Here is a 13,234-nt window from a genome sequence, read left to right as displayed (position 1 = left end):
AGTCCCGTCTTTATGCAATTCATCACCGCATGTGTGTCAAAGAGGAAGACTTCACTCTCAACAACTTCTTCCCTGAGACACAATAACAGACTGCAAGTGTTAACAGAGATCGACACTGTCACATGAAAAACTCTTCCAGTTACTTTTCATTAGAGAGGATGTTCTGTACCACAACACACACACACTTAATTGGAGATTTTCTCCAGCAACAAATGATTACAATATGGTTTCATTTGTTAACATTAGTTAACTACATTAGCATTTAATAATCTACTTAATGGTATTTTACACATTTCCTAAAACATACCAAATGTGTATCCATTAACAATTTGAACTAACATTAACAAAGGTTAATAAATGCTGTAATTGCTCATTGTTAGTTAATGTTAGCTAATGCATCAACTAATGTTAATAATGAGACCTTAAAAGTGTTACCAATGATTCAATACTTCAGGTGAGTTTGCTCAAAATAATATGCGTAGCTAATATCTAACTAAGAGAAAAACACACTCATTATTGTGATGAATTTTGCAGAAGCTTCTTCAGAGCCGCCTTTCCCACTTTAGAGAGTTCATACTCTACAAAAACACTACTTCTTCCTTCCACGCGTCAAATCAAGACAGATGCGCTTCTTGTGAGGTTAGGAGGGAAATCTCCTCAAACAATGACCAATAACTCACCAACGGTCCATTTCCTGCAAGACTGCTCAGAGGTCAAAGGTCAAAGGTTACAGTATCAACTGCAGGAAAGTTTGGTGTGTTTCACACAATCCAAGCAGAGAGTTGGTCAAATGATTGAGCTGGTATAATTAGTAAAGTTTAAAAATAATAATTATAATAAACTTTATTTTATATAGCGCATTTAAAGCAGCTCCTCATGGCACTTTACGCAAAAATACAAAGAGAGAGAAAAAAATACAAAGTAATTAAAAAAATGATTAAAAAAATGATAATAATTTGTTTAATGAGTTTGTAAAGTAAAGAAAAACTATTAAGGTTACACTGTAAAAACAATGTTTTTCCTCAATATTTTTAACTTTTTTTCCAGTACAAATATATAAAACATTTTTTAAAACAAAGATTCATTTACGTGGGAAGTAAAATAAATTGAAAATACAATAAAAGTTCAAATGTGAAGAAAGAAATGCCAGTGGGAGCAGAAAAATCTACTTCATTTGAAGGGAAAACAAGTTTATTTTCACTTAATTTTGATTAAATTTTTTAGAAAACAAGACTTTACTTCTTTAAGTCATTTTACTAAAGTAACTTTGATTTAAGAATGCACTGGAAAACAAAAAGAAATACTGAGTAAGAATTTTTTTTTTTTGCAGTGTAGTGATTTGACCAAACCTCAAACTCTAATTAAACTAATGATTTCTCAAATCATACTGTAATTTACTGTGATCAGATGCACCATTTTCACTTGCTGGAACAGAAAACATGTGAAAACCCCTACAGATGTACAGTGAAGGAAACTCTTTTGACAAAAGACAGTAAATATGTTGCCTAGAAAACACTCAGAATGCCATTGCAACATCTTGGCAAGTGTAAAAAAAATCATGGCAGTAAAAAAGCGCTCACATAAACTTCAGAAAATGTAGAAATCTACTTTAGATATTGGGACGTTATTTCGGTCACTCTCAGGGAGTTTTCAGATTGTTTCGAAACAGGGGCTTCATTTGTTACAATGTTGCATTTTCCTCTTGGTTTCACAAGGCAACATTTCAAAGCGTACCAGAATGTGTTTATGCAAGTCACATGTGCGTAAAACTGTCCTCTAATTGGTCAGTTTCCTCCGCATCATCCATCAAGATGGATTCACTCCGCCAGTTTTTATCTATAGCTGTCCCGACACACACATTCATCAGGACAGCATTCTTGTAAAGCAGAAGAGAAATTAAACAACATATTAAGATGAAGAGGCGCTCTTTGGTTTTTTAACTGCAATAAGTGCTCACTCATAGACTCAGACACTGATGCTTCTTATATAACACATTTTCCACTATGAATTACATGATAGCGCTTGGTTCGTTGGGTCGGATTTCTAGCTCACCTCGACCAAACCTCCCCAGAGTTCGTTTCCATCGGGAAGAGACCATCTAGATCAGGCAAAATGAAACAATGGGAGAAAACGCACCAGGTTCAGAAACAGATGCGAGACTTCAGACTAACAAATAAGGACAGAAGTATATTGTACGTACAACATGTTTCACATAAAAACAAGCATTTTCCGTCCACAAATTGAGCAGAAGGGGTCAGATCTCCAGAACGCCCAACATGTTTAGGTTTTACTTGAGTAAACCAAACGGTCAGACTGAAACAGATTTCCAGAAAAGCCATTTGAAAACACTTAAGAATCGCATTTTATGGTTACACTTTATTTTAAGGTGTCATTGTTTCAGTGTAATTATATATTTAAATACTGAGTAATAATAATTAATAACATTTACTATAGGGTTAGGGTAGGATTAGGATTTGGTTGAGGGTTAATTGCATGTAATTATGCATAATTTACTGTTATTACTACGGTAAGTACATGTAACATATGTAACATGACACTGTAAAATAAAGTGCTCAGAAATGCTCAGTGTTTTTATAAGAGTCACACGTGGTGTGTGAGAAATCTCGAGAAGCTTGTTAAGTGTGAGTTTAGTGGCTACTGGTTTGATCTGCAGGGTTAATGAGAGGGTTCGGCTGCATGAGTGTAATGTGTGTGTGAAGTGTGTGTGTTTGAGTCTGTGCTACCTGGATGCTTGTATCATATATGACATGAGTTCAGGGCTTGACATTAACAGAAGATTTCAGCGGTAGTTCTACTGGCCACTTTGGCAGGTTGGAATTTTAATATATATGTTTATTACAGTCTTTTAAAAAGGCATCTGAAATAATAAACTAGGTGCAATGTAGGGTTGTCAAAAATATTGATCCACGCTTCCAGTTCTCATTTCCCACAGAACAGACACACGATACTAGCAGCTCTTTCTCTCTCTCTCATCTCTCAGCCAGCGAGAGACACACAAACCCGCCTCCACTCACTCACTCGTTTCATTTGCTCCAGATAAATATTTTTGCTGTTACAGGGCTTGATTTTCGGCGTGTATTGTACATAATTTTTCTCATTCCTGCAGATTTTGAACTCACACTGAAAGTGCGCGCATATAAAGCTGTCTCTCAGAACTAAACTGAGATCTTTTTCGCTGCTTATTGCACTTACACAGTCAAATACACACAAAATAATGTCAAAATGCCGTTCTTGGCGAGTATTCACGTGAACACAGTCATTTGTGTTTTAAGTGAATTTAAACAGCTGAGAAAGAAATCGCATGTGTAACAGTATAATGGATCAGTGCGTCAGGTCTTAAAGTGACAGCAGCCTAATAAACCTGCTGCCAAATTATGATGATATTAAAAATATCTATATGGCAGTTTTGCCCATGGTATCGATTTCAAAATTGTGGCCAGTGAAAATGCTGAGTGACTTTGGAAAACCACTAGCCAGAGTAAATGTCAAGCCCTTCGTGGGTTATCTTGCTCAACAAAACCTTCTGATAACCAGAGGTTCGATTCCTGCATTTCCAAACCAAGTATTACAGTAATAAAACTGAACTGGGAAAAGCTGCACATTGTGGACCAGTAAAATGCAACCGATGCTGCAAGTGTCATGTAGTGTCCCGTATGACTGAGAAAATAAATGATACAAATGTTCTGTGGAGAAACTAAACGCTGATCCTCTGGGCAGACTGAGATATGTGTTAATAACAGGGCTGATGGATGCAGAGAGAGAAACTACAATCACAGGCCTGTCATTAGACGCGCTTCTTCAGATAAAACAGCCCATGTTCACACTATCAGTGAAAATCTGATTATTTGTGTATCTGATATGAATTTGAAACTGTCCACACGGTGTATCGGAACAGCTTTGAGTGTCTCGTTTCTGTCAATGGTGTTGCATTGATAGGAATATGCCAAAGACAGCAACTACAACATGGACTGGTTTACAATACAGATTTTGTCTTATTTACAGCATGACAATATGTAGCCGACACACTGGACTACTGTGTCTTCAGCGGCAGAAACATAGCAGGCAGAAGTGTGTGGCTTTATTAAAGGGGAACTTGGCAACTATTTCAACTTAATAAATCTGTTTAGAAATCATTTGGATGGTTAAATAACCTGTTCTGGTGAGAATGGTGACTTTCCCCGCTCCCCCCAGCGTTCCCCAGCGGAAAACCAACCTTGCAACATGGGGACTAACGTCCCCGCAAGTTGGAAATAGTAAGTCTCGTGAGAAGCGAGAACGAGCGAGAAACACGAACTGCTTTACGGCAATTCAACATAAACACACACGCCATATGATACTGTGATCGATGTATTACCCACCTCGGTAGACACAGCTCCACACGATAAAGCTGGCCGGCTCCCATAATAACAAATGCACAGGAGCAGCGGTAGAAAGGGGGAGGAGGGGCTGCAAGTGAGATTTTTTTACTACAGTGTTGTGAAATATCAAGGGGTAATGTTTGAGAAAAAACTGAAGCTTCCCCGGGTGCCGCCATTGATTAGCCGACCCCCACCTGCTGTTAGCATCCCATTGACTCCCATTCATTTTGGCGTAAAGAATAACTTTACATCTGAAGCGTTTAAAGACTCCATTTGTCCATTATTTATTTCTAAAGAAACATGAAAATGTATAAAAGGCTCTATTACCCTTGTATCTTACGTTATGGCCCCGTTGAAGCAGTTTTTGTAAAAGTAGGCTAACGATTGCATCATAACCACGCAACTCTCTGTCGCACAGTAGAGAGATTACCGTATGGACGGGAGGAGAAGCTCGCGGGCGATCGGGGGGACGTGGAGGCAAAATGACAAAATAATTAATCAGAATACTTAGCAAAAGTTTCTCCTGCTCCTAGCTCATGGACAGCTCCTACTCACACTCTCCGTCTCTGCAAGTTTCGGAAGGGAATGATTCAGATTTCTCTCGGCACAGCTACTAGAAGACAGACGGGTTGCTCACGTCACATCTACATCGTCAAGCTCAGTGTGAGTCTGCGCAGTCGCTCAGCCATCAGGAAGAAGTGCTTCTAATTGACTTCACTTTTCTCCGTTAAATCCAATGGGGTCGCTGTGTCCATTTCTTTTACTGTCTATGTGAAATATACGGCCCACAGCTGTAGGGGGAGCTCGTTGAGAAAACACACGACAACAAAAGGGAAAATCAGCGAAGAAATGGCTAGAGTTGCCATGTTCCCCTTTAAAGGGGTCATCGGATTCCCATTTTCCACAAGTAGGTATGATTCTTTAGGGTCTTCATGTAAAGTTTGTAACATACTTTGGTTAAAATTCTTCAATGGTTGTGTAAAACAACTCCCTTTACCTCCTCAAAAACAGCTCCGTTCACTGCGACCCGTTTCGGTGCATGTCTCTTTAAATGATAATGAGCAACTGCTAATACGGGAAATATGCTAATACGGGACAGTCCATCAGCGGTCGTGGGCGGAGCATGAGCAATAAACCAAACGGCTTGATTATTGAGAGTGTTTAGACTTTTTGAGGATTAAAAAAGAGGAGTGTATGGATTTTTTTCATTGTGTGGAGATTGTGTTCACACACTGCAAAGACACATTTATATGCAAACACAAAATAAAAGTGAATTTTGCATCCGATGACCCCTTTAAGTTCTGTCGTCTCTGCTGGTCTTCCATTATATTGTCATTTTCTATTGTGTTATATTGTTGAGTTCTCTCGAGAGCACAAGTTGAATTTGCTCAGTGAGTTACTCTGGTGTCGAGTAATGATGATCATTAAATATGCCCTTGTATCCGAGCTGCACCAATCACATCGGGTTATCTGATATAGGCGGGCCAGAGGCGAGATGACGACAGCGCTGTGACGTCCAAGTCATTAGTAAACATTGCAAGATGGCTCTGGATGAACACCAGTTGTTTGAAAAGGCTTTGGCCACTACAATGAACGAGTTAGACTTGGCTTTTTATCTAAAAGAGGAACAGAAGACACCGCTCGAATCGCTCCTTTGCAAGAAGAAACCGTTTTTGCTGTTTCAAGAGTCTAATCTACCAGTTAGCTCCGCTGGTAGCTAAGCGTATGGGGCTATATTGTTGTGATTGGTCGTAGTGTTATCCAATTGCGTGCAGTGAGATTTTCAAATGCATGCTTGGCGCCGCCCCTCGAGCTGGCCGATTTTCATTAGTTGATGCCAGACCATTAATCTTTCAGATTTAGGTCTGGATTTCCAGGCTACCACTTTGCAACAACACAACCTTGTTTCTGAAGCGACTTTCAGCATGTTTCCTATAACAACGTCTGGCATGTTTAGGTTTTACGTGAGTCAAACCACACGGTCAGACTGAAACAGATTTCTAGAAAAGCGATTTGAAAACACTTATGAAACACTTAAGAATCACATTTTATGTGATTTTTTGGTTACACTTTATTTTATGGTTTCATTGTTACAGTGTAATTATATATTTAAATACTGAGTAATAATAATTAATAACATTTACTATAGGGTTAGGGTAGGATTAGGCTTTGGTTGAGGGTTAATTGCATGTAATTATGCAAAATTTACTGTTATTACTACGGTAAGTACATGTACATTTTACACTGTAAAATAAAGTGCTCAGAAATGCTCAGTGTTTTTATAAGAGTCACACGTAGTGTGTGAGAAATCTCGAGAAGCTTGTTAAGTGTGAGTTTAGTGGCCACAGGTTTGATCTGCAGGGTTAATGAGAGGGTTCGGCTGCATGAGTGTAATGTGTGTGTGAAGTGTGTGTGTGTGAGTCTGTGCTACCTGGATGCTTTCAGCTGATTGGCCGGATGAAGCAGGAAGAGGCGGAGCAGCCGAGAGCGGTGTGTTTAATGTGGTGGCATAGAAAGAAAGAGCTGATTTGTGTGTGTAGTCAGGGGGCCAATTCTGAAAAGGGCTTCCGTTAAGACTTTTGCGGACATGTTTTGGTACAAGCTGTCACCCTATTTTTTTAGTTAGAAGACACCCATAGGTGAGATATTAGGGTGGTTGTCAAGCTGAATTTTTTTTTGTGTGACTTGTACAAGCAATTTCAGGCCAATTTTTTGGTTTCCTGCTCAACACGACATGCCAACAGTAAATGTTGAATATCTCCACAACCACAAGGACCATATTCATAAAAATGGTATCAAATGAAAGCCAACACTCATGGGATGTCTGCTGAAGTGTCAGAATGAACATTTATTGTACAGTGTAAGAGACAACAGAACTAGAACATGAAAAAAACTATCTCCGCCTAAAGAGAACCAGTTTTCAAAGTGAATATCAGCTTGGAAACATAACCTAATATCCCAAAACCTCTATCAATCAGTACCCATATCTATGGGAATGAGTCAAGCCAAGTTTAAAGCTTGTAGGGAGAGACAGTGCAATGCTGCACAAGTTATAATACTTTAATGTCAAGGCGGAAATTTAGAACTGTAGATGATGGTCTATGGTGCTATTTGACTTAATTAGTGTACCAGGTTGTAACACAAATTATATTACATTCACATATCACTATAGTTATTAATTCCATCCTAACAAAACTGCTCTCTCACTTCTTTAGGGTTAGGGGTTAGTAACTAGTTAGTAGTAATAACTATGTAATAGTCGTATGGCAAAGGTATGTTTTCCCCATCAAAGCAGTGGCTCTCAGGTTGTCAGTCTCATCCCTTTGAGACTGAATGGATTGAATAAGCAAGGTCAAGCTAAGCGCAATGCAAATAATGGTGTGTGTCGATTATATTGCAAAAATATTGCACAATATTATACTACAATAATCTCCAGAAAGAGCACAAAGACACCACTTCCTGAAAAATCACTTCAATCAAAGGGCTTTATCTTGGCTGTATTTTCCATATTTGTCTTGACAAATGAAACATTGTTCCCAATCAATATCTCTTCCTATTTGTTTTTCTTTGGACGCTAGGCTTACAGCTCCCTCTGGATCCATGTTATCTCATCTGAAGGCAAATACATTTTTCACTACACTAGTCTGATTGGTTTCTGAGTGGATCACTACAATGTCCTCTGACATAAGCTGAGGGCTTTGCTATCTAACAAACTTATTAACGCTTTTAGCTATAGCAGACTGTAAAATAGGCTGCTGTGCAGCAAATAAATTAAAAACAATATTTCCATTACACATCTGCACAAAACTTAATTTACCTATTAGTAAGTAAGCTAGTAATTATGAAAGTAAATTAGCCTAGCTATACACTCACCTAAAGGATTATTAGGAACACCTGTTCAATTTCTTATTAATGCAATTATCTAATCAACCAATCACATGGCAGTTGCTTCAATGCATTTAGGGGTGTGGTCCTGGTCAAGACAATCTCCTGAACTCCAAACTGAATGTCAGAATGGGAAAGAAAGGTGATTTAAGCAATTTTGAGCGTGGCATGGTTGTTGGTGCCAGACGGGCCGGTCTGAGTATTTCACAATCTGCTCAGTTACTGGGATTTTCCCGCACAACCATTTCTAGGGTTTACAAAGAATGGTGTGAAAAGGGAAAAACATCCAGTATGCGGCAGTCCTCTGGGCGAAAATGCCTTGTTGATGCTAGAGGTCAGAGGAGGATGGGCCGACTGATTCAAGCTGATAGAAGAGCAACTTTGACTGAAATAACCACTCGTTACAACCGAAGTATGCAGCAAAGCATTTGTGAAGCCACAACACGCACAACCTTGAGGTGGATGGGCTACAACAGCAGAAGACCCCACCGGGTACCACTCATCTCCACTACAAATATGAAAAAGAGGCTACAATTTGCACGAGCTCACCAAAATTGGACAGTTGAAGACTGGAAAAATGTTGCCTGGTCTGATGAGTCTCGATTTCTGTTGAGACATTCAGATGGTAGAGTCAGAATTTGGCGTAAACAGAATGAGAACATGGATCCATCATGCCTTGTTACCACTGTGCAGGCTGGTGGTGGTGGTGTAATGGTGTGGGGGATGTTTTCTTGGCACACTTTAGGCCCCTTAGTGCCAATTGGGCATCGTTTAAATGCCATGGCCTACCTGAGCATTGTTTCTGACCATGTCCATCCCTTTATGACCACCATGTACCCATCCTCTGATGGCTACTTCCAGCAGGATAATGCACCATGTCACAAAGCTCGAATCATTTCAAATTGGTTTCTTGAACAATGAGTTCACTGTACTAAAATGGCCCCCACAGTCACCAGATCTCAACCCAATAGAGCATCTTTGGGATGTGGTGGAACGGGAGCTTCATGCCCTGGATGTGCATCCCACAAATCTCCATCAACTGCAAGATGCTATCCTATCAATATGGGCCAACATTTCTAAAGAATAAGGGTGTCACGATTTCGATTTTAAATCGAAATCGATCGAAATTAATGCTCAATCTCGATTATCGAATCAAAAAATGGAATCGTCGATGCTGCCACGCCCCCATGTCACGGCAGCCTGGCTTGCCTGTAATAGGTAAAACTCCTTTTCTCGAGAATATTGAAGCCTTTATTTTAAAACGCATTGCTGCTGCACAGCGAGAGCATCATATCTCGTCTGAGTGAGCTGATTGTCTGTGCTGCGGCAACTGCACGAACCTATGGCGAGTTAGCAGTGGCGTACGGTCCAATGGGAGCGCATGGCGCCCTGCCAACCTCGAGCGCGCCAATTTGGACATGGCTGGAGAGTATAAATCACAAAAAACTCACCAAAGGATTTTAGGTTTAAATCGACTGAAGCGAAGTACCTGATATGAGCGAAATAGCACGGCAAGGCAAAGCAGTACTCGTTCCCTTATCTCTAAGGGAACCGAGGTTACGCAAGTAACCAAGTAGCCTACGTTCCCTTACGAGAACGTTCTCTCGTACTGCGTTGCAAACGCTGTGGGAACCCAATTTAAAACGCCGTGCTATTCGCCTGTGACTGCTCTGAGGAGTCCAGGGAGCCCCGGGACTATAATAGCCAGGTAATAGGTTATATTGTTTAAGTTTCCAAGTGACTGAAGATATAAGTTATTGTTACATTATGTTGTTAATAAACGTTTTAAATTTGACAATGTAGTGTGTGGTATTGCGAACAAAGGTCAGATATTATTATATTGCATAAAAGTCTTAAAATGGCATAGCTTGTGCTTTCAATTTATTTTTTTTAAATCGAGAATCGAATCGAACCGTGACTTTAGAATCGAAAATGTAATCGAATCGAGGATTTGGAGAATCGTGACACCCTTACTAAAGAATGCTTTCAGCACCTTGTTGAATCAATGCCACGTAGAATTAAGGCAGTTCTGAAGGCGAAAGGGGGTCAAACACAGTATTAGTATGGTGTTCCTAATAATCCTTTAGGTGAGTGTATGTCTGGTAAGTATATAGCTAGTTGGAAAACAGTTTAGCTTACCTGTTTCTGGCAACATTTGATGGTAGAATGGTAGAATCTTGAGGTAAATGTTTGTGTTGACAAATAGATCAAGTTAATCTGTTGTGTGATTGTGTGATTCACTCCTTTATAAAGTTTTGTTCAGACTGTACTGTTGACACCTGCTGTGATCATCTTCTCTGGATCTGCTGCCTCAATCTGCTGCCAAATCACAGCTGTGCTGACACAACAGTGCCCCTTGTGGTGTGATACTCTTGTGGTATTTATTGATTATAATTTTTTAATGATCATGCTTGCACATAAGTTGGATTATATTGCACATTTGCCCAAAATTACAATAGGTAACATGGAAGAAAATGGAAGCACTTTGGGGAAAAAAATCCGCTTTTACCACTTTTAAGAATATAGTGTTAAAATGGACAAAAAAACATTTTCTAAGCTGACAACCTGGCTAGAACACATGTTGAGGGGATAAATATTAATACTGGATAGGTTGTATACTTGTACCAAAAAGTGTCCGACAAAGTTTTAATATCAGTTTTGGCCCCCTGACTAGTGTGTGTGTGTGTGTGTGCGTGCGTGCGTGCGCGTGCGTGCGTGTGTAATAGGTAGGTTTAGGGGTCGGGTTAGTGTAAGGAGAGAGAATATACAGTTTTACAGTATAAAAGTTATGATGTCTATGGAAAGTCCCTACAAAACATGAAAATACAACATGTGTCTATGTGTGTGTGTGTGTGTGTGTGTGTGTGTCAGCGTGTTTGTGGCTATACAGTATGTGTGTGTGTGTGTGTGTGTGTGTGTGTGTGTGTGTGTGTGTGTGTGAGTGAGTGTGTGAGTGTATGTTTGTGTGAGTGTGTGTGTGATTGAGTGAGTGTAAGTGTGTGTGTATGAGTGTGAGTATGTGTGTGTGTGGTAGGGTGAAGGGAGCGCGTCCAACACCACCGAAACAAAACCCTCGGATAGAATCCCTCAGACGACAGAAGTTCGCCACACACAGAGAATAAAACACACTCTAATAACTTCACTCGCCAACATATATATGATGTTTTTAAAAGAAGTCTCTTCTGCTCACCAAGGCTGCTTTTATTTGATCAAAAATACAGTAAAAATGTGATATAATATTACAGTCTAAAATAACTGTTTTCTGTGTGAATATATAGTAAAGTGTAATTCATTCCTGTGATCAAAGCTGAATTTTCAGTATCATTACTCCAGTCTTCAGTGTCACATGATCCTTCAGAAATCACTCTAATATGACATACATACAGTATATATATACACACACACACATATATATATGTAAACATTTATACATCATATTAGATCAAAGCAGACCTTCCCACTACAGGTAATACTAAACTTTTAAAGTCTTGATGGGTTAACAGTGGTAAACTGGGTAAAATGTGATATTGAGCGCGAGTGACGGGTCTCCAGCGTGACCTCGAGAGAGAGAGAGAGAGAGAGAGAGAGAGAGAGAGAGAGAGAGAGAGAGAGAGAGAGAGAGAGAGAGAGAGAGAGAGAGAGAGAGAGAGAGAGAGAGAGAGAGAGAGAGAGAGAGAGAGAGAGAGAGAGAGAGAGAGAGAGAGAAAGACTGAAACGGGAAATGTCTTTTTCATAGCAAGGTGTGACTTAATCTCCTCTAAGATCCTAAACGTCCTGTGTGTGTGTGTGTGTGTGTGTGTGTGTGTGTGTGTGTGTGTGTGTGTGTGTGTGTGTGTGTGTGTGTGTGTGTGTGTGTGTGTGTGTGTGTGTGTGTGTGTGTGTGTGTGTGTGTGCTGTGACGCATGTCTCTGCTTGCTGCGGCTGCAAGAACAACAGAGGAAGAAACAGAGAATAAAGGCTGCGTCCCAAATCACATTCTCTCGTGAAAAGGCTCTTATTTTGAATGAGTAATTACTTCACGACTGCTCAATAAGTATTTTCGGTAACACTTTATTTTACAGTGTCCTTGTTACATATGTTACATGTACTTACCATAGTAATAACAGTAAATTATGCATAATTACATGCAACTAACCCTCAACCAAACCCTAACCCTATAGTAAGTACATGTAGTTGCTTAATATTACTCAGTACTTAAATATATAATTACACTGTAACAATGACACCTTAAAATAAAGTGTAACCGTATTAATGTGAGTAGTATGAATGTAATCCGGACAATGTTGTCATTATTATGTGACACTTCCAGAGTCAGTCATACCTCTTTTGTCACACACTGTTTTTTGTCTACTATATATGCGATTATGGATGCAGCCACAGTCATGTGTGTGTTAACATGCTCTCAATGCATCAGCGTTTCTGTGACTTACAGTGCATCCTAAAACAATCTGACATAAAGCATAACAGCTATTATGACATTAAAGGGATGGTTTGGAGTAAAATCAACATAGGGTCCTTTGCACCATGACCGGCTCGAGGTCATAAGGATGTAGTATAACGACGAATTATTATTTTATCCGAAGTGTTGACAACTTAGTGTTAACTAATCATTGTTATAAACTGGCACTACCAACAAAATATTAGTGTATTCCTGGAACTGGGCGTCGTTACACTACATCCTTATGATCGCTTTCTGCCGGGACTTTTATGTGCTTTTCCCAAATCACGGAAGTGACGTCGACGTAATGTGGTTAGCGGTAGCATTAGCTATCAGGCAAGTGTTATTTAAATAAACTCCTGATGTACTTACAGACTTTCCAATGCCTCGTTTTATGAGTACAAAACCTATTTGTACGACTGTAGAAGTTTGGTCCATTCTGGGCATTATTAGTGCGGTAATTTACCAGATACAGCCTTGGATCCATTAGCGCCTGCACTAAACCATCCGGCTGATGTCTCTAAATAAGCTC

The 13,234-nt window shown here is 39.6% G+C and overlaps 1 protein-coding gene across 2 annotated transcripts in view; it reads right to left on the bottom strand.

Annotated features, from left to right (window-relative positions):
- Window positions 1-13,234, bottom strand: part of rnf43 (ring finger protein 43) — a 143,279-nt gene that overhangs the window by 15,827 nt on the left and 114,218 nt on the right. The gene's annotated exons all lie outside the window — the stretch shown is intronic.

The sequence above is a fragment of the Scardinius erythrophthalmus genome (assembly GCF_964197995.2).
Source record: "Scardinius erythrophthalmus genome assembly, chromosome: 5".
NCBI classification, from domain to species: Eukaryota; Metazoa; Chordata; class Actinopteri; order Cypriniformes; family Leuciscidae; genus Scardinius; species Scardinius erythrophthalmus.
This window is presented reverse-complemented; position numbering and strand designations above follow the sequence as displayed.